This window comes from Schistocerca gregaria, chromosome 2, assembly GCF_023897955.1.
Source record: "Schistocerca gregaria isolate iqSchGreg1 chromosome 2, iqSchGreg1.2, whole genome shotgun sequence".
In the NCBI taxonomy this organism is placed as follows: domain Eukaryota; kingdom Metazoa; phylum Arthropoda; class Insecta; order Orthoptera; family Acrididae; genus Schistocerca; species Schistocerca gregaria.
The window spans coordinates 971,090,707-971,107,694 of NC_064921.1; the positions used below are offsets into that span (position 1 = coordinate 971,090,707).

General features: G+C 42.4%; 15 non-coding genes across 15 annotated transcripts; 8 read left to right on the plus strand and 7 right to left on the minus strand.

Annotated features, from left to right (window-relative positions):
• Positions 1 to 76: 76 nt before the first annotated feature.
• Positions 77 to 148, minus strand: Trnaq-cug (transfer RNA glutamine (anticodon CUG)). Its single transcript has one exon. It is a non-coding gene; the product is annotated as a tRNA-Gln (tRNA).
• Positions 149 to 395: 247 nt separating this feature from the next.
• On the plus strand, positions 396 to 484 carry Trnay-gua (transfer RNA tyrosine (anticodon GUA)). The gene is given in 2 exon segments: positions 396 to 432; positions 449 to 484. It is a non-coding gene; the product is annotated as a tRNA-Tyr (tRNA).
• A 358-nt stretch (positions 485 to 842) lies between these two features.
• Trnaq-cug (transfer RNA glutamine (anticodon CUG)) lies at positions 843 to 914 on the minus strand. Its single transcript has one exon. It is a non-coding gene; the product is annotated as a tRNA-Gln (tRNA).
• A 247-nt stretch (positions 915 to 1,161) lies between these two features.
• Trnay-gua (transfer RNA tyrosine (anticodon GUA)) lies at positions 1,162 to 1,250 on the plus strand. The gene is given in 2 exon segments: positions 1,162 to 1,198; positions 1,215 to 1,250. It is a non-coding gene; the product is annotated as a tRNA-Tyr (tRNA).
• Positions 1,251 to 1,608: 358 nt separating this feature from the next.
• On the minus strand, positions 1,609 to 1,680 carry Trnaq-cug (transfer RNA glutamine (anticodon CUG)). The gene has a single exon. It is a non-coding gene; the product is annotated as a tRNA-Gln (tRNA).
• A 247-nt stretch (positions 1,681 to 1,927) lies between these two features.
• Positions 1,928 to 2,016, plus strand: Trnay-gua (transfer RNA tyrosine (anticodon GUA)). Its single transcript is given in 2 exon segments — positions 1,928 to 1,964; positions 1,981 to 2,016. It is a non-coding gene; the product is annotated as a tRNA-Tyr (tRNA).
• A 358-nt stretch (positions 2,017 to 2,374) lies between these two features.
• Positions 2,375 to 2,446, minus strand: Trnaq-cug (transfer RNA glutamine (anticodon CUG)). Its single transcript has one exon. It is a non-coding gene; the product is annotated as a tRNA-Gln (tRNA).
• Positions 2,447 to 2,693: 247 nt separating this feature from the next.
• Positions 2,694 to 2,782, plus strand: Trnay-gua (transfer RNA tyrosine (anticodon GUA)). The gene is given in 2 exon segments: positions 2,694 to 2,730; positions 2,747 to 2,782. It is a non-coding gene; the product is annotated as a tRNA-Tyr (tRNA).
• A 6,918-nt stretch (positions 2,783 to 9,700) lies between these two features.
• Positions 9,701 to 9,789, plus strand: Trnay-gua (transfer RNA tyrosine (anticodon GUA)). The gene is given in 2 exon segments: positions 9,701 to 9,737; positions 9,754 to 9,789. It is a non-coding gene; the product is annotated as a tRNA-Tyr (tRNA).
• Positions 9,790 to 10,147: 358 nt separating this feature from the next.
• Positions 10,148 to 10,219, minus strand: Trnaq-cug (transfer RNA glutamine (anticodon CUG)). Its single transcript has one exon. It is a non-coding gene; the product is annotated as a tRNA-Gln (tRNA).
• A 247-nt stretch (positions 10,220 to 10,466) lies between these two features.
• On the plus strand, positions 10,467 to 10,555 carry Trnay-gua (transfer RNA tyrosine (anticodon GUA)). The gene is given in 2 exon segments: positions 10,467 to 10,503; positions 10,520 to 10,555. It is a non-coding gene; the product is annotated as a tRNA-Tyr (tRNA).
• A 359-nt stretch (positions 10,556 to 10,914) lies between these two features.
• Trnaq-cug (transfer RNA glutamine (anticodon CUG)) lies at positions 10,915 to 10,986 on the minus strand. Its single transcript has one exon. It is a non-coding gene; the product is annotated as a tRNA-Gln (tRNA).
• A 247-nt stretch (positions 10,987 to 11,233) lies between these two features.
• Trnay-gua (transfer RNA tyrosine (anticodon GUA)) lies at positions 11,234 to 11,322 on the plus strand. Its single transcript is given in 2 exon segments — positions 11,234 to 11,270; positions 11,287 to 11,322. It is a non-coding gene; the product is annotated as a tRNA-Tyr (tRNA).
• Positions 11,323 to 11,680: 358 nt separating this feature from the next.
• On the minus strand, positions 11,681 to 11,752 carry Trnaq-cug (transfer RNA glutamine (anticodon CUG)). Its single transcript has one exon. It is a non-coding gene; the product is annotated as a tRNA-Gln (tRNA).
• Positions 11,753 to 11,999: 247 nt separating this feature from the next.
• Positions 12,000 to 12,088, plus strand: Trnay-gua (transfer RNA tyrosine (anticodon GUA)). The gene is given in 2 exon segments: positions 12,000 to 12,036; positions 12,053 to 12,088. It is a non-coding gene; the product is annotated as a tRNA-Tyr (tRNA).
• Positions 12,089 to 16,988: the final 4,900 nt, after the last annotated feature.

Genomic DNA, 16,988 nt, shown 5'->3' on the forward strand with positions numbered 1-16,988 from the left:
GAAACTAACGCCGTGAGCCTATTGCTGCTACTTCCTCAGCGAGAAACTCTTATTACAGAAAATTTAGACTAAACGAAGGTTCCACCGAGATTCGAACTCGGATCGCTGGATTCAGAGTCCAGAGTGCTAACCGTTACACCATGGAACCAGACAGCAGGATAAGACTCGTAATACACTTAGCAGTCCTCTGACATACTTCAGACACTTCCTACTTGCATATTTTAACCTAATCGACACCATCGAGCATTATAAAACTTAATCTGGGCAATGTTTGCAGTTGCTGCCGATGATTGCATTTCCTGTGCGTCTATATGGCCGCGCTGAGTAGCAGTGTGTGCAGACGGCAGACAGGGACGGACGTAAAGCAATGAGTAGGAATAAGAAAGTATACAGAGCCTCTGGTAGCTCAGTTGGTAGAGCGGTGGACTGTAGTGGAGGATTCACAGTTATCCATAGGGCGCTGGTTCAAATCCGGCTCAGAGGACTGTTTTTCTAATCTCATCAGCAAAGAGGCTCCAGAGAATGCCCACTGAGTCAGAACCTCCCTATGTTTTAAACCTATTTTAAAGGAAATTCATTTGCTCAGCTTGTAATAGCTAGTTGATAATCATGGGATTTTTAACCTTCGTGGGATAATGATATTTCTTCGAATTATCGTAAAATTGCTTGCTCTTACAGGTATTACTCGTTTAATGTTCTATATAGGTCACAAAGTCGCACCAATATTCGGCCGTTTTATAGACGCATCGTTTTTTACACAAACGTAGAAACTAACGCCGTGAGCCTATTGCTGCTACTTCCTCAGCGAGAAACTCTTATTACAGAAAATTTAGACTAAACGAAGGTTCCACCGAGACTCGAACTCGGATCGCTGGATTCAGAGTCCAGAGTGCTAACCGTTACACCATGGAACCAGACAGCAGGATAAGACTCGTAATACACTTAGCAGTCCTCTGACATACTTCAGACACTTCCTACTTGCATATTTTAACCTAATCGACACCATCGAGCATTATAAAACTTAATCTGGGCAATGTTTGCAGTTGCAGCCGATGATTGCATTTCCTGTGCGTCTATATGGCCGCGCTGAGTAGCAGTGGATGCAGACGGCAGACAGGGACGGACGTAAAGCAATGAGTAGGAATAAGAAAGTATACAGAGCCTCTGGTAGCTCAGTTGGTAGAGCGGTGGACTGTAGTGGAGGATTCACAGTTATCCATAGGTCGCTGGTTCAAATCCGGCCCAGAGGACTGTTTTTCTAATCTCATCAGCAAAGAGGCTCCAGAGAATGCCCACTGAGTCAGAACCTCCCTATGTTTTAAACCTATTTTAAAGGAAATTCATTTGCTCAGCTTGTAATAGCTAGTTGATAATCATGGGATTTTTAACCTTCGTGGGATAATGATATTTCTTCGAATTATCGTAAAATTGCTTGCTCTTACAGGTATTACTCGTTTAATGTTCTATATAGGTCACAAAGTCGCACCAATATTCGGCCGTTTTATAGACGCATCGTTTTTTACACAAACGTAGAAACTAACGCCGTGAGCCTATTGCTGCTACTTCCTCAGCGAGAAACTCTTATTACAGAAAATTTAGACTAAACGAAGGTTCCACCGAGATTCGAACTCGGATCGCTGGATTCAGAGTCCAGAGTGCTAACCGTTACACCATGGAACCAGACAGCAGGATAAGACTCGTAATACACTTAGCAGTCCTCTGACATACTTCAGACACTTCCTACTTGCATATTTTAACCTAATCGACACCATCGAGCATTATAAAACTTAATCTGGGCAATGTTTGCAGTTGCAGCCGATGATTGCATTTCCTGTGCGTCTATATGGCCGCGCTGAGTAGCAGTGTGTGCAGACGGCAGACAGGGACGGACGTAAAGCAATGAGTAGGAATAAGAAAGTATACAGAGCCTCTGGTAGCTCAGTTGGTAGAGCGGTGGACTGTAGTGGAGGATTCACAGTTATCCATAGGTCGCTGGTTCAAATCCGGCCCAGAGGACTGTTTTTCTAATCTCATCAGCAAAGAGGCTCCAGAGAATGCCCACTGAGTCAGAACCTCCCTATGTTTTAAACCTATTTTAAAGGAAATTCATTTGCTCAGCTTGTAATAGCTAGTTGATAATCATGGGATTTTTAACCTTCGTGGGATAATGATATTTCTTCGAATTATCGTAAAATTGCTTGCTCTTACAGGTATTACTCGTTTAATGTTCTATATAGGTCACAAAGTCGCACCAATATTCGGCCGTTTTATAGACGCATCGTTTTTTACACAAACGTAGAAACTAACGCCGTGAGCCTATTGCTGCTACTTCCTCAGCGAGAAACTCTTATTACAGAAAATTTAGACTAAACGAAGGTTCCACCGAGATTCGAACTCGGATCGCTGGATTCAGAGTCCAGAGTGCTAACCGTTACACCATGGAACCAGACAGCAGGATAAGACTCGTAATACACTTAGCAGTCCTCTGACATACTTCAGACACTTCCTACTTGCATATTTTAACCTAATCGACACCATCGAGCATTATAAAACTTAATCTGGGCAATGTTTGCAGTTGCAGCCGATGATTGCATTTCCTGTGCGTCTATATGGCCGCGCTGAGTAGCAGTGTGTGCAGACGGCAGACAGGGACGGACGTAAAGCAATGAGTAGGAATAAGAAAGTATACAGAGCCTCTGGTAGCTCAGTTGGTAGAGCGGTGGACTGTAGTGGAGGATTCACAGTTATCCATAGGTCGCTGGTTCAAATCCGGCCCAGAGGACTGTTTTTCTAATCTCATCAGCAAAGAGGCTCCAGAGAATGCCCACTGAGTCAGAACCTAACCTATGTTTTAAACCTATTTTAAAGGAAATTCATTTGCTCAGCTTGTAATAGCTAGTTGATAATCATGGGATTTTTAACCTTCGTGGGATAATGATATTTCTTCGAATTATCGTAAAATTGCTTGCTCTTACAGGTATTACTCGTTTAATGTTCTATATAGGTCACAAAGTCGCACCAATATTCGGCCGTTTTATAGACGCATCGTTTTTTACACAAACGTAGAAACTAACGCCGTGAGCCTATTGCTGCTACTTCCTCAGCGAGAAACTCTTATTACAGAAAATTTAGACTAAACGAAGGTTCCACCGAGATTCGAACTCGGATCGCTGGATTCAGAGTCCAGAGTGCTAACCGTTACACCATTTTTTTTTTTTTTTCTTTTTTTTTCAGTAATTTACATCTGCAGCGGAACAAAATTCCGTTCCCCCCAGCGTGGGGCTCGAACCCTCGACCCTGCGATTAATATTACCATGCTCTACCGACTGAGCTAGCTTTTTTTTTTATTTTTTTTTTTTATCATCAGCTCCGAAGCCCGACGCCTTATCCATTTTTTTTTTTTTTTTTTTTTTTTTTTAACAGCATGAGGCAGGCGGAGGCAAAGCGGGCAGGGGTCAAAATCTCGAGGCCTGGCCGCGATGTCTCAACCCAGTCCTGTTGCTGAGGCGTGTCTTTATCATAGTTTTCAATAAGAAATTTTACATCTTGTGTATACGTAGATATATGCTGTTTTGCCTTCGAAATCCTGAACCAAAAGATGCTTCATTTGAAACAAAAATTTATGTCATGCCGAGGCAATAGAGATTGAAGGTTATAGCTTTAGTGTTTTTTTTTTTTTTTTTTTTTTTTTTTTTTTTTTTTTTTTTTCGTCCACTGCTTCTCGGCAACCTAGCATACTTCTTTGTAATTTAATATAATAAAGTTGTAGGAAGTAGTGGACCCTGAACCTGTATATTATTTTTTTAATTTCTGTTTAGTTTTTTTATTGTTATTATTATTATTTTTGTTTGTTTGTTATTTTTTTATTGTAAAAGAAAAATCTTCATGGAATGTGAAGAAGGAATTTTATGTTAAGGCACTAATTCCATAGCCTCCTTTCCTTCTTGAGATTAATAATAATAATAAAAAAGTATGTTCCCTTCCATGGAAACAAATGAGACTTCCTTCTCAGTCATAAAATGAATGTATAAGAAAACAATTTATCTTTAACCCTGCGATACTGGCTTTCGGCTTCGGCTTCTTCTGTGCAATAAACAAAATAGCCTTCTTTGCCAGCAGAAGATAAGTGATTGTAATATGAAACTGTAAAAGTATACTTCTCCCCAATTGTTTTTGTTTAAGCGTCGTTTCGCTTAAATAAACGATTTTTGTTTATCTCGTTGGCTTGTCAACCAATGCCCAGTCGCTCGAATACAATTTTAAGCATATTGCCGTAGTTTTTCTTGTGGTCTTTATATTTCAGGGCGTTATAAAAAGCACACTTCAAGTACATGTAAAAATCAGTGGAATTGTCATTTCCCAGGTGATTAATTACGTAATTCACATAGTGTCCCATTAACCAATGGACCGAGTTGTTTTTTGCTGCTGGAAAATAGCAAGTCTGAGGCCTGAGGAATGTAACAGGGGGAAAATTTTCCACCGAAGATCTCGTAAGAAAAGCCAGTTGTTCCCTAATCCAATTACAGAGTTGTAGATTGCCACCGCACGTGAATCTGTGCACTAACGTGTCGATCAATTTACATTTGAGACATAGGTTCGTGTCGCTAACGCCGATTGCATGTAACCTTTCATTGGTGCTTACGGTCTCATTCACTGTTTTATACCACGCTGACTTGACGTCCGATGGTAGACCACGCATATTAATATTTTTCCATATGGCGTCCCAATCAGTGTGTGGGTATTTACTTTCCAATTTGTTTCTCCCCTCCATTTTCTTTCGATGGGACAGAATATCGCGGGCCGTGATCCGTCGTGAGTTGATGATGACACCGCCGAGATAGCTGAATTCCACAAAATATACACGAACGTACTGGAGCCGGTTATTTATTTTTTGCACATTCACCGGCGCCTGTAAACTGGCAGGCCTGACAACTTCAAATAATTTAGTTGTAATGCTATCAGCGTGGTCGCTAAGGATAGTGGCGGTCCTTTTTATAAAAAGCGCAGACGCCTTATTTCTGATGTCAACTAACCCCAAACCTCCATTCCTGGGATATAAGGTCGCAGTTTTTGCGTCGACTCTGAATATATCCCCTCTCCAAAGATAGCTGGCAATGGTAGACATTATCTTTTTTCCAATCATTTTCGGTAGTGGGAAGATCTGTGCTATAAAGTAACTCCTGGAGAGAATGCAGTGGTTAATGAAAATCACCCTCTGAACTTGGTTCAAGTTACGGTGGAGGTTTTCTCTTGTTGTTCCAAGAAGTTGTCCCGACGTATTTCTCCAATTGATAGCTGCCATTTTTAACGGACAAGGTGTCAGTGTTATTCCTAGTGCTTTGCATTGGGTGACCATTGTGGCCCAGGCTAAGGTGGTATGTTGAAAACCCCGCAGGTTTAGGAGTTTGCTTTTGTTTGCGTTGACACCTGCTCCGGAGACTCTACAGTACTTTTTAATTAGCGTTTCCAATTTCAAAATGTCGTCGAGATTTCGCAGGACGACTCCGACATCATCGGCATAGGCGTTTATGACTGTTCGGTGACCAGATAATGTGATGCCAGTTAGAGTGGCATGAACACTGCGGAGGAAAGGTTCTAATGAAAGCACGAATAGGAACATGGAGAGGGGGCTTCCTTGAGGAACGCCGCGCCTGATCTGAATCTGCTTTGTCCTCTGGCAGTTAACTGATATACAAGCGCTGATGCCTGTTGCAACATTGCTGATCACACTTACGACTCGCTCATTAAAACCTATTTTGTTCAGTGTGGCACTAAGGAATCTATGATCCACACGATCAAATGCTTTCTGGAAGTCAATAAACATGATAGCACATTTTATGGTGGTCACAGCAGTGATGGCAATTATATCTCTATATTCAGCTATGCTTTTGAAAATGCTCTTGGTAGGCACACAGGACTGGTATGGACTTACTATCTTTTTGGCCAACTGAGAGAGTCTGTTGTTTAAAATTCTGCCGATGATTTTATAATCGGAGTTTAACAGGGAGATAGGACGAAAGTTGTTGAGGTTTCTTTTTGCAGCATTTTTTGGGATTAGTACTATTGTGCTCTCTTTAAAAACAGCAGGTAAATGCTTTCCCTGAAGCACCTCGTTCGTCATTCGGGTAAACATGTCACCAATCAGTGGCCAGTATCGTTTATAAAATTCAACAGGCAAACCATCCGGTCCCGGCGATTTCCTCAGAGGAGATTTGCAGATGATTCTGTGGATATCTTCGTTAGTACACTCAACGAGAAGGTCTTCGTTTTCCTCGTCCGAGACCTGTGGAGCTATGTAACTAAGGAACTCATCGAAGGACTCTTCACATACCGGGTTGGCAGTGTATAGGTCTTCGTAATATTTGTGCACTGCATTGACGATGTCTCTCTGAGTCGTGAGTGTCTCGCCAGTTTCAGACTGAAGTCCATCAATGAAGGTGCGTCTCCTGTTTCTTTCGTGCTTCAGTAGATGGTACAAGGAAGCATGTTCATCCTCCACGACTGTCTTAGCCTTGGATTTTAATTTCAGACCCTCCATCTGCTGTCTTTTAAGACTGAGCAATTTGGCCTTAGTTTGCTTGATATCTGCCAGACGGACGTTGGAAGTGTTTGCCTGCTCATATAAATTTCGCAGCATGGTATAATAAAATTCTATGGAATTTTTCAAGTCTTTCGATCGTTGTACACTATACTGGATGAGAACTTTTCTCAGTTTAGGCTTTGCCCTGTTGCACCACCAGTCTAGTACTGAGACGTGTCTATCTGCAGAGCGGAGGCACAATGCCCACGCTTCTGTCAAACTTTCTTCTAATCCGTCGTCCTGCATCAGTGACGTATTAAGGTGCCATGAACTTCTAAAACGGCGAGTGGGTTGCGCAGTAAGGTTGATGGAAGCTAGCACGGAGCTATGATCAGAAAAGTAAACTGGAATCGTCTCTGCTTTAATGAAGGAGCTAACTAGACTTTGCGATATGTAGAGTCTGTCGATCCTGCTACGTGAGTGAGGACCTAGGAATGTAAATGCCACAAAAGTGGGATACATTATTTCCCAAGCATCTTTAAGCTGTAAAACAGTGACGAAACGCTTCAGTTCACTGCAGTTATTAAAATTCGGAACCTGGTCTTTCTTATTTATCACACAATTAAAATCACCGCCTATTATAAGATCTTTTGGGTTTTTCCGTAATAAATAAATGATTTCTTCTTTATAGAACTGTGCTCTTTCCATTCTATTGGATGTGCCAGAAGGGGCATACTGATTGATAAGGGTAGAACCAAAGACTTTTATACCTATCGCTCTGCCGGAGTCCAACCTCTCGATATCCGAGACAGGAATCCCCTCCCTGACTAAAATTGCTGTACCGACGTTGGTGTCAAGTGAGACATTTAAAATCGCCAAATATCCAGGCACTGTAAGATTAGTCAGCACTACTTCCTGTAGGAAAGCAATGTCCGTCCCTGACTCATATAAATAATCCTTGAGCGCTGTAACTTTAGTCACGGATGTAATCCTGTTAATATTGATAGTCGTAATTGTATATGCCTGGGACATTTAGTTTGCATAAAAAGTAAATAAGTGATTAAAAAGATAACAAAATATTAATAAAAAAAAAGAAAAGAGATGTGCAGCTTCTAGAAGAGAGAAACGACTCCGCTTAAACAAACATCTAAAAGAATAGTCAGTATTTGAAGCTCGGTAAACACTTCATCTGGTTCCTCTGAAATATGACTAAGACAGTAGTACAATTAGAAATGAAACTGGTTCAACAAAATCCCTTTTTTTTTCATCTTACAGCCTCATTTTGGTGCAGGATTCCGAACATCTCGGGTTTTAGTTTTACCGAGGGGCTTTGCATCACTAATGTCACTTGAAGGTACCTCCTTAGGTCTTTCCGTGATGATTTCATACAAGACGTTCTTGGCCGTCGCTTCCTCTTGTGCTGGTTGTTGTTTGCTTTGGTTACGGGAAGCTTTGAGAGTAGGTAGCGGTTTGAGTCGGCGTCTTCGGACATCTTGGTTCAACGCGCCGTCATTCGGATTGTCTATCTTTACCACCGTTGTGACCGAAGCTGCCTCAACAGCGTCCTTTTTACGGGTGCCATTTCCTTGTTCTTCCGTCACTAGCTCCAGAGCACTGACTGAGTCGGCGGTTTGTGGGTCTGTAAGTTCTTGAGTTGGGTTCCGCTCCGTCACCTCTTGTGCTTCGGAGTGCGCCTCTTCCGTCTTCGCGACAATCGTTACTGCGTCCCCTCCGTGGACCGTTTGTACCTGTTCAGCCGCCGACAGCGGCCGGGTTGCCTCAGCGGCTGTCGTCACGTCAATACATGTACTGTTTGTTTCCTCGAGCACATCCGCATTACACTGCTTCTGCTTGCGGGTGGAAGGCGAATTACGGGCGGACTCGCCGTCCGAGCCGTCATCGGTCGTTTCCAACGGTCGCTTCTTATTCTGGAGATCGCAATCGGGAACAGAAGGGTGTGATGTAATGACGCTCAGGGGAGGGAACTCCGTAGCAGTTATGGCGGGCACTGCAGAAGTACATGCACCACTGTCGTTAACCGAAAGAAGGGAAGTGCTATTTGGTAAGACATCGCTGAGGGTCAGTTTTTGACGCTGTGTTAGATTGTTCCTAAGAACAAAAACACGGCGCGGACAATCTTGTCGGAAATGACCTGTCTCATTGCAAATATTGCACGTGCGCTCCTGACCAGAATACACAACATGTGCTTTATGGCCTGCAACGGATATATGGGACGGAATGTTGGCTTTCACCTCCATTTCAACGGATCTAATGCCATTAAAACACTGTATCTTGTATAGCTTCGACCATCTTTCGTTATAGATAGATTTAACTTCGCCATATTTAGATAGAGCGTCCTTGATCAACTGATTATCGATTTCAATTGGAACATTCAAAATCCTGACATTGGTGTACATGATATCAGCTTTTCGTACAGAGACATTACTTTTTGAACCGTCGCGATGAACAAATTCGACGGAATTACCCCATTTTGCAAGCAACTTATCGACTGTCACTGAGTTCAGAAATTTAACAAAAACACAGTATTTTTCAGCATCTAATTGCGTGGTATGAACAGAGTCAGAATTTATACCGATTACCTCAGTCAGCCAATCGTGGATTTCCAGCGCAGTGGGTTGGACCGGCCGTGTTTCTTTCTCGAACGAGAAGACTAAAGTATTCTTCCTGACGGTGTCAGACATGGTCGTCGGTTCCGACGAAATTCCGGCAACAACCGAAATTGCGGCGAAGCACGAGACGTGGAACGGACGAAAGCACTATAAAAACACTTATCAGAGACACCACTCAAAAAATAACAGCGAAAATGTACAGCTAACTTCACGTAAACACCAAACACCGGCGATAGCGCTAACGTACGCGGAGTAAACAACAAGCACGTCCGACCGCGGCGACGGCTAAAGCCAGAATGAACCAGACAGCAGGATAAGACTCGTAATACACTTAGCAGTCCTCTGACATACTTCAGACACTTCCTACTTGCATATTTTAACCTAATCGACACCATCGAGCATTATAAAACTTAATCTGGGCGATGTTTGCAGTTGCAGCCGATGATTGCATTTCCTGTGCGTCTATATGGCCGCGCTGAGTAGCAGTGTGTGCAGACGGCAGACAGGGACGGACGTAAAGCAATGAGTAGGAATAAGAAAGTATACAGAGCCTCTGGTAGCTCAGTTGGTAGAGCGGTGGACTGTAGTGGAGGATTCACAGTTATCCATAGGTCGCTGGTTCAAATCCGGCCCAGAGGACTGTTTTTCTAATCTCATCAGCAAAGAGGCTCCAGAGAATGCCCACTGAGTCAGAACCTCCCTATGTTTTAAACCTATTTTAAAGGAAATTCATTTGCTCAGCTTGTAATAGCTAGTTGATAATCATGGGATTTTTAACCTTCGTGGGATAATGATATTTCTTCGAATTATCGTAAAATTGCTTGCTCTTACAGGTATTACTCGTTTAATGTTCTATATAGGTCACAAAGTCGCACCAATATTCGGCCGTTTTATAGACGCATCGTTTTTTACACAAACGTAGAAACTAACGCCGTGAGCCTATTGCTGCTACTTCCTCAGCGAGAAACTCTTATTACAGAAAATTTAGACTAAACGAAGGTTCCACGGAGATTCGAACTCGGATCGCTGGATTCAGAGTCCAGAGTGCTAACCGTTACACCATGGAACCAGACAGCAGAATAAGACTCGTAATACACTTAGCAGTCCTCTGACATACTTCAGACACTTCCTACTTGCATATTTTAACCTAATCGACACCATCGAGCATTATAAAACTTAATCTGGGCAATGTTTGCAGTTGCAGCCGATGATTGCATTTCCTGTGCGTCTATATGGCCGCGCTGAGTAGCAGTGTGTGAAGACGGCAGACAGGGACGGACGTAAAGCAATGAGTAGGAATAAGAAAGTATACAGAGCCTCTGGTAGCTCAGTTGGTAGAGCGGTGGACTGTAGTGGAGGATTCACAGTTATCCATAGGTCGCTGGTTCAAATCCGGCCCAGAGGACTGTTTTTCTAATCTCATCAGCAAAGAGGCTCCAGAGAATGCCCACTGAGTCAGAACCTAACCTATGTTTTAAACCTATTTTAAAGGAAATTCATTTGCTCAGCTTGTAATAGCTAGTTGATAATCATGGGATTTTTAACCTTCGTGGGATAATGATATTTCTTCGAATTATCGTAAAATTGCTTGCTCTTACAGGTATTACTCGTTTAATGTTCTATATAGGTCACAAAGTCGCACCAATATTCGGCCGTTTTATAGACGCATCGTTTTTTACACAAACGTAGAAACTAACGCCGTGAGCCTATTGCTGCTACTTCCTCAGCGAGAAACTCTTATTACAGAAAATTTAGACTAAACGAAGGTTCCACCGAGATTCGAACTCGGATCGCTGGATTCAGAGTCCAGAGTGCTAACCGTTACACCATGGAACCAGACAGCAGGATAAGACTCGTAATACACTTAGCAGTCCTCTGACATACTTCAGACACTTCCTACTTGCATATTTTAACCTAATCGACACCATCGAGCATTATAAAACTTAATCTGGGCAATGTTTGCAGTTGCAGCCGATGATTGCATTTCCTGTGCGTCTATATGGCCCCGCTGAGTAGCAGTGTGTGCAGACGGCAGACAGGGACGGACGTAAAGCAATGAGTAGGAATATGAAAGTATACAGAGCCTCTGGTAGCTCAGTTGGTAGAGCGGTGGACTGTAGTGGAGGATTCACAGTTATCCATAGGTCGCTGGTTCAAATCCGGCCCAGAGGACTGTTTTTCTAATCTCATCAGCAAAGAGACTCCAGAGAATGCCCACTGAGTCAGAACCTCCCTATGTTTTAAACCTATTTTAAAGGAAATTCATTTGCTCAGCTTGTAATAGCTAGTTGATAATCATGGGATTTTTAACCTTCGTGGGATAATGATATTTCTTCGAATTATCGTAAAATTGCTTGCTCTTACAGGTATTACTCGTTTAATGTTCTATATAGGTCACAAAGTCGCACCAATATTCGGCCGTTTTATAGACGCATCGTTTTTTACACAAACGTAGAAACTAACGCCGTGAGCCTATTGCTGCTACTTCCTCAGCGAGAAACTCTTATTACAGAAAATTTAGACTAAACGAAGGTTCCAACGAGATTCGAACTCGGATCGCTGGATTCAGAGTCCAGAGTGCTAACCGTTACACCATGGAACCAGACAGCAGGATAAGACTCGTAATACACTTAGCAGTCCTCTGACATACTTCAGACACTTCCTACTTGCATATTTTAACCTAATCGACACCATCGAGCATTATAAAACTTAATCTGGGCAATGTTTGCAGTTGCAGCCGATGATTGCATTTCCTGTGCGTCTATATGGCCGCGCTGAGTAGCAGTGTGTGCAGACGGCAGACAGGGACGGACGTAAAGCAATGAGTAGGAATAAGAAAGTATACAGAGCCTCTGGTAGCTCAGTTGGTAGAGCGGTGGACTGTAGTGGAGGATTTACAGTTATCCATAGGTCGCTGGTTCAAATCCGGCCCAGAGGACTGTTTTTCTAATCTCATCAGCAAAGAGGCTCCAGAGAATGCCCACTGAGTCAGAACCTCCCTATGTTTTAAACCTATTTTAAAGGAAATTCATTTGCTCAGCTTGTAATAGCTAGTTGATAATCATGGGATTTTTAACCTTCGTGGGATAATGATATTTCTTCGAATTATCGTAAAATTGCTTGCTCTTACAGGTATTACTCGTTTAATGTTCTATATAGGTCACAAAGTCGCACCAATATTCGGCCGTTTTATAGACGCATCGTTTTTTACACAAACGTAGAAACTAACGCCGTGAGCCTATTGCTGCTACTTCCTCAGCGAGAAACTCTTATTACAGAAAATTTAGACTAAACGAAGGTTCCACCGAGATTCGAACTCGGATCGCTGGATTCAGAGTACAGAGTGCTAACCGTTACACCATTTTTTTTTTTTTTTTTTTTTTTTTTTTTTTTTCGTATCAACACGAACTATTGAGAATCGTTATGAGCAGTGAAACTACAGCCAAGCACACCTCTAGCCCGTCTTCCACTCACGCCACAGCATCAACGTGCATGGATCCAATGGGCCAGAGGAGCACGTGGAAAATGGAATGGCGCGCCATGGTCTTCAGAAATCAAATCTGATTCTGCCTGCACGGTAGTTTGCGCGTACGACGTAGACCTGGTGAGCACTGTCCCTTAGAGTGCAATCGTCAAGATACACTGGCCGCAGCCGGGACTTGCGGTTTGGGGTACAGTAAGCTAGAACACTGGTACACCTCTGCTGTTTCTGGAGTGGAGCTGACCAGTGCTCGGTACGTGCAGAATGCTGTTAGACTCGTTCTTTTGCTGTTCTTGCAACAGGGTATGTTGTTCCAAGGGGATGACTCTCGGCCACACGCTGCCTGTGAAACTCCACACGCTCTGCAAGACGTGCACCGACTCCCCTGACCAGCGCCATCTCCGGACCGCTCCACTCAAGCAGGTGTGGAATACGGTGGGATCGACTGGATGCCAGAGTCATCGCCTGAACTGCCGCCTGTTTTTTTTTTTTTTTTCACTAAGCGAACGATCTGCCAAGTTTTTTTTTTTTTTTTTTTTTTTTTTTTTTTTTTTTTTTTTAATATATATAAGCAGCATGAGGCAGGCGGAGGCAAAGCGGGCAGGGGTCAAAATCTCGAGGCCTGGCCGCGATGTCTCCACCCAGTCCTGTTGCTGAGGCGTGTCTTTATCATAGTTTTCAATAAGAAATTTTACATCTTGTTGTATACGTAGATATATGCTGTTTTGCCTTCGAAATCCTGAACCAAAAGATGCTTCATTTGAAACAAAAAATTTATGTCATGCCGAGGCAATAGAGATTGAAGGTTACAGCTTTAGTGCTTTTTTTTTTTTTTTTTTTTTTTTTCTCATCCACTGCTTCTCGGCAACCTAGCATACTTCTTTGTAATATATAATAAAGTTGTAGGAAGTAGTGGACCCTGAACCTGTATATTATTTTTTTAATTTCTGTTTAGTTTTTTTATTGTTATTATTATTATTTTTGTTTGTTTGTTATTTTTTTTATTGTAAAAGAAAAATCTTCATGGAATGTGAAGAAGGAATTTTATGTTAAGGCACTAATTCCATAGCCTCCTTTCCTTCTTGAGATTAATAATAATAATAAAAAAGTATGTTCCCTTCCATGGAAACAAATGAGACTTCCTTCTCAGTCATAAAATGAATGTATAAGAAAACAATTTATCTTTAACCCTGCGATACTGGCTTTCGGCTTCGGCTTCTTCTGTGCAATAAACAAAATAGCCTTCTTTGCCAGCAGAGGATAAGTGATTGTAATATGAAACTGTAAAATTGTACTTCTCCCCAATTGTTTTTGTTTAAGCGTCGTTTCGCTTAAATAAACGATTTTTGTTTATCTCGTTGGCTTGTCAACCAATGCCCAGTCGCTCGAATACAATTTTAAGCATATTGCCGTAGTTTTTCTTGTGGTCTTTATATTTCAGGGCGTTATAAAAAGCACACTTCAAGTACATGTAAAAATCAGTGGAATTGTCATTTCCCAGGTGATTAATTACGTAATTCACATAGTGTCCCATTAACCAATGGACCGAGTTGTTTTTTGCTGCTGGAAAATAGCAAGTCTGAGGCCTGAGGAATGTAACAGGGGGAAAATTTTCCACCGAAGATCTCGTAAGAAAAGCCAGTTGTTCCCTAATCCAATTACAGAGTTGTAGATTGCCACCGCACGTGAATCTGTGCACTAACGTGTCGATCAATTTACATTTGAGACATAGGTTCGTGTCGCTAACGCCGATTGCATGTAACCTTTCATTGGTGCTTACGGTCTCATTCACTGTTTTATACCACGCGGACTTGACGTCCGATGGTAGACCACGCATATTAATATTTTTCCATATGGCGTCCCAATCAGTGTGTGGGTATTTACTTTCCAATTTGTTTCTCCCCTCCATTTTCTTTCGATGGCACAGAATATCGCGGGCCGTGATCCGTCGTGAGTTGATGATGACACCGCCGAGATAGCTTAATTCCACAAAATATACACGAACGTACTGGAGCCGGTTATTTATTTTTTGCACATTCACCGGCGCCTGTAAACTGGCAGGCCTGACAACTTCAAATAATTTAGTTGTAATGCTATCAGCGTGGTCGCTAAGGATAGTGGCGGTCCTTTTTATAAAAAGCGCAGACGCCTTATTTCTGATGTCAACTAACCCCAAACCTCCATTCCTGGGATCTAAGGTCGCAGTTTTTGCGTCGACTCTGAATATATCCCCTCTCCAAAGATAGCTGGCAATGGTAGACATTATCTTTTTTCCAATCATTTTCGGTAGTGGGAAGATCTGTGCTATAAAGTAACTCCTGGAGAGAATGCAGTGGTTAATGAAAATCACCCTCTGAACTTGGTTCATGTTACGGTGGAGGTTTTCCCTTGTTGTTCCAAGAAGTTGTCCCGACGTATTTCTCCAATTGATAGCTGCCATTTTTAACGGACAAGGTGTCAGTGTTATTCCTAGTGCTTTGCATTGGGTGACCGTTGTGGCCCAGGCTAAGGTGGTATGTTGAAAACCCCGCAGGTTTAGGAGTTTGCTTTTGTTTGCGTTGACACCTGCTCCGGAGACTCTACAGTACTTTTTAATTAGCGTTTCCAATTTCAAAATGTCGTCGGGATTTCGCAGGACGACTCCGACATCATCGGCATAGGCGTTTATGACTGTTCGGTGACCAGATAATGTGATGCCAGTTAGAGTGGCATGAACACTGCGGAGGAAAGGTTCTAATGAAAGCACGAATAGGAACATGGAAAGGGGGCTTCCTTGAGGAACGCCGCGCCTGATCTGAATCTGCTTTGTCCTCTGGCAGTTAACTGATATACAAGCGCTGATGCCTGTTGCAACATTTCTGATCACACTTACGACTCGCTCATTAAAACCTATTTTGTTCAGTGTGGCACTAAGGAATCTATGATCCACACGATCAAATGCTTTCTGGAAGTCAATAAACATGATAGCACATTTTATGGTGGTCACAGCAGTGATTGCAATTATATCTCTATATTCAGCTATGCTTTTGAAAATGCTCTTGGTAGGCACACAGGACTGGTATGGACTTACTATCTTTTTGGCCAACTGTGAGAGTCTGTTGTTTAAAATTCTGCCGATGATTTTATAATCGGAGTTTAACAGGGAGATAGGACGAAAGTTGTTGAGGTTTCTTTTTGCAGCATTTTTTGGGATTAGTACTATTGTGCTCTCTTTAAAAACAGCAGGTAAATGCTTTCCCTGAAGCACCTCGTTCGTCATTCGGGTAAACATGTCACCAATCAGTGGCCAGTATCGTTTATAAAATTCAACAGGCAAACCATCCGGTCCCGGCGATTTCCTCAGAGGAGATTTGCAGATGATTCTGTGGATATCTTCGTTAGTACACTCAACGAGAAGGTCTTCGTTTTCCTCGTCCGAGACCTGTGGAGCTATGTAACTAAGGAACTCATCGAAGGACTCTTCACATACCGGGTTGGCAGTGTATAGGTCTTCGTAATATTTGTGCACTGCATTGACGATGTCTCTCTGAGTCGTGAGTGTCTCGCCAGTTTCAGACTGAAGTCCATCAATGAAGGTGCGTCTCCTGTTTCTTTCGTGCTTCAGTAGATGGTACAAGAAAGCATGTTCATCCTCCACGACTGTCTTAGCCTTGGATTTTAATTTCAGACCCTCCATCTGCTGTCTTTTAAGACTGAGCAATTTGGCCTTAGTTTGCTTGATATCTGCCAGACGGACGTTGGAAGTGTTTGCCTGCTCATATAAATTTCGCAGCATGGTATAATAAAATTCTATGGAATTTTTCAAGTCTTTCGATCGTTGTACACTATACTGGATGAGAACTTTTCTCAGTTTAGGCTTTGCCCTGTTGCACCACCAGTCTAGTACTGAGACGTGTCGATCTGCAGAGCGGAGGCACAATGCCCACGCTTCTGCCAAACTTTCTTCTAATCCGTCGTCCTGCATCAGTGACGTATTAAGGTGCCATGAACTTCTAAAACGGCGAGTGGGTTGCGCAGTAAGGTTGATGGAAGCTAGCACGGAGCTATGATCAGAAAAGTAAACTGGAATCGTCTCTGCTTTAATGAAGGAGCTAACTAGACTTTGCGATATGTAGAGTCTGTCGATCCTGCTACGTGAGTGAGGACCTAGGAATGTAAATGCCACAAATGTGGGATACATTATTTCCCAAGCATCTTTAAGCTGTAAAACAGTGACGAAACGCTTCAGTTCATTGCAGGTATTAAAATTCGGAACCTGGTCTTTCTTATTTATCACACAATTAAAATCACCGCCTATTATAAGATCTTTTGGGTTTTTCCGTAATAAATAAATGATTTCTTCTTTATAGAACTGTGC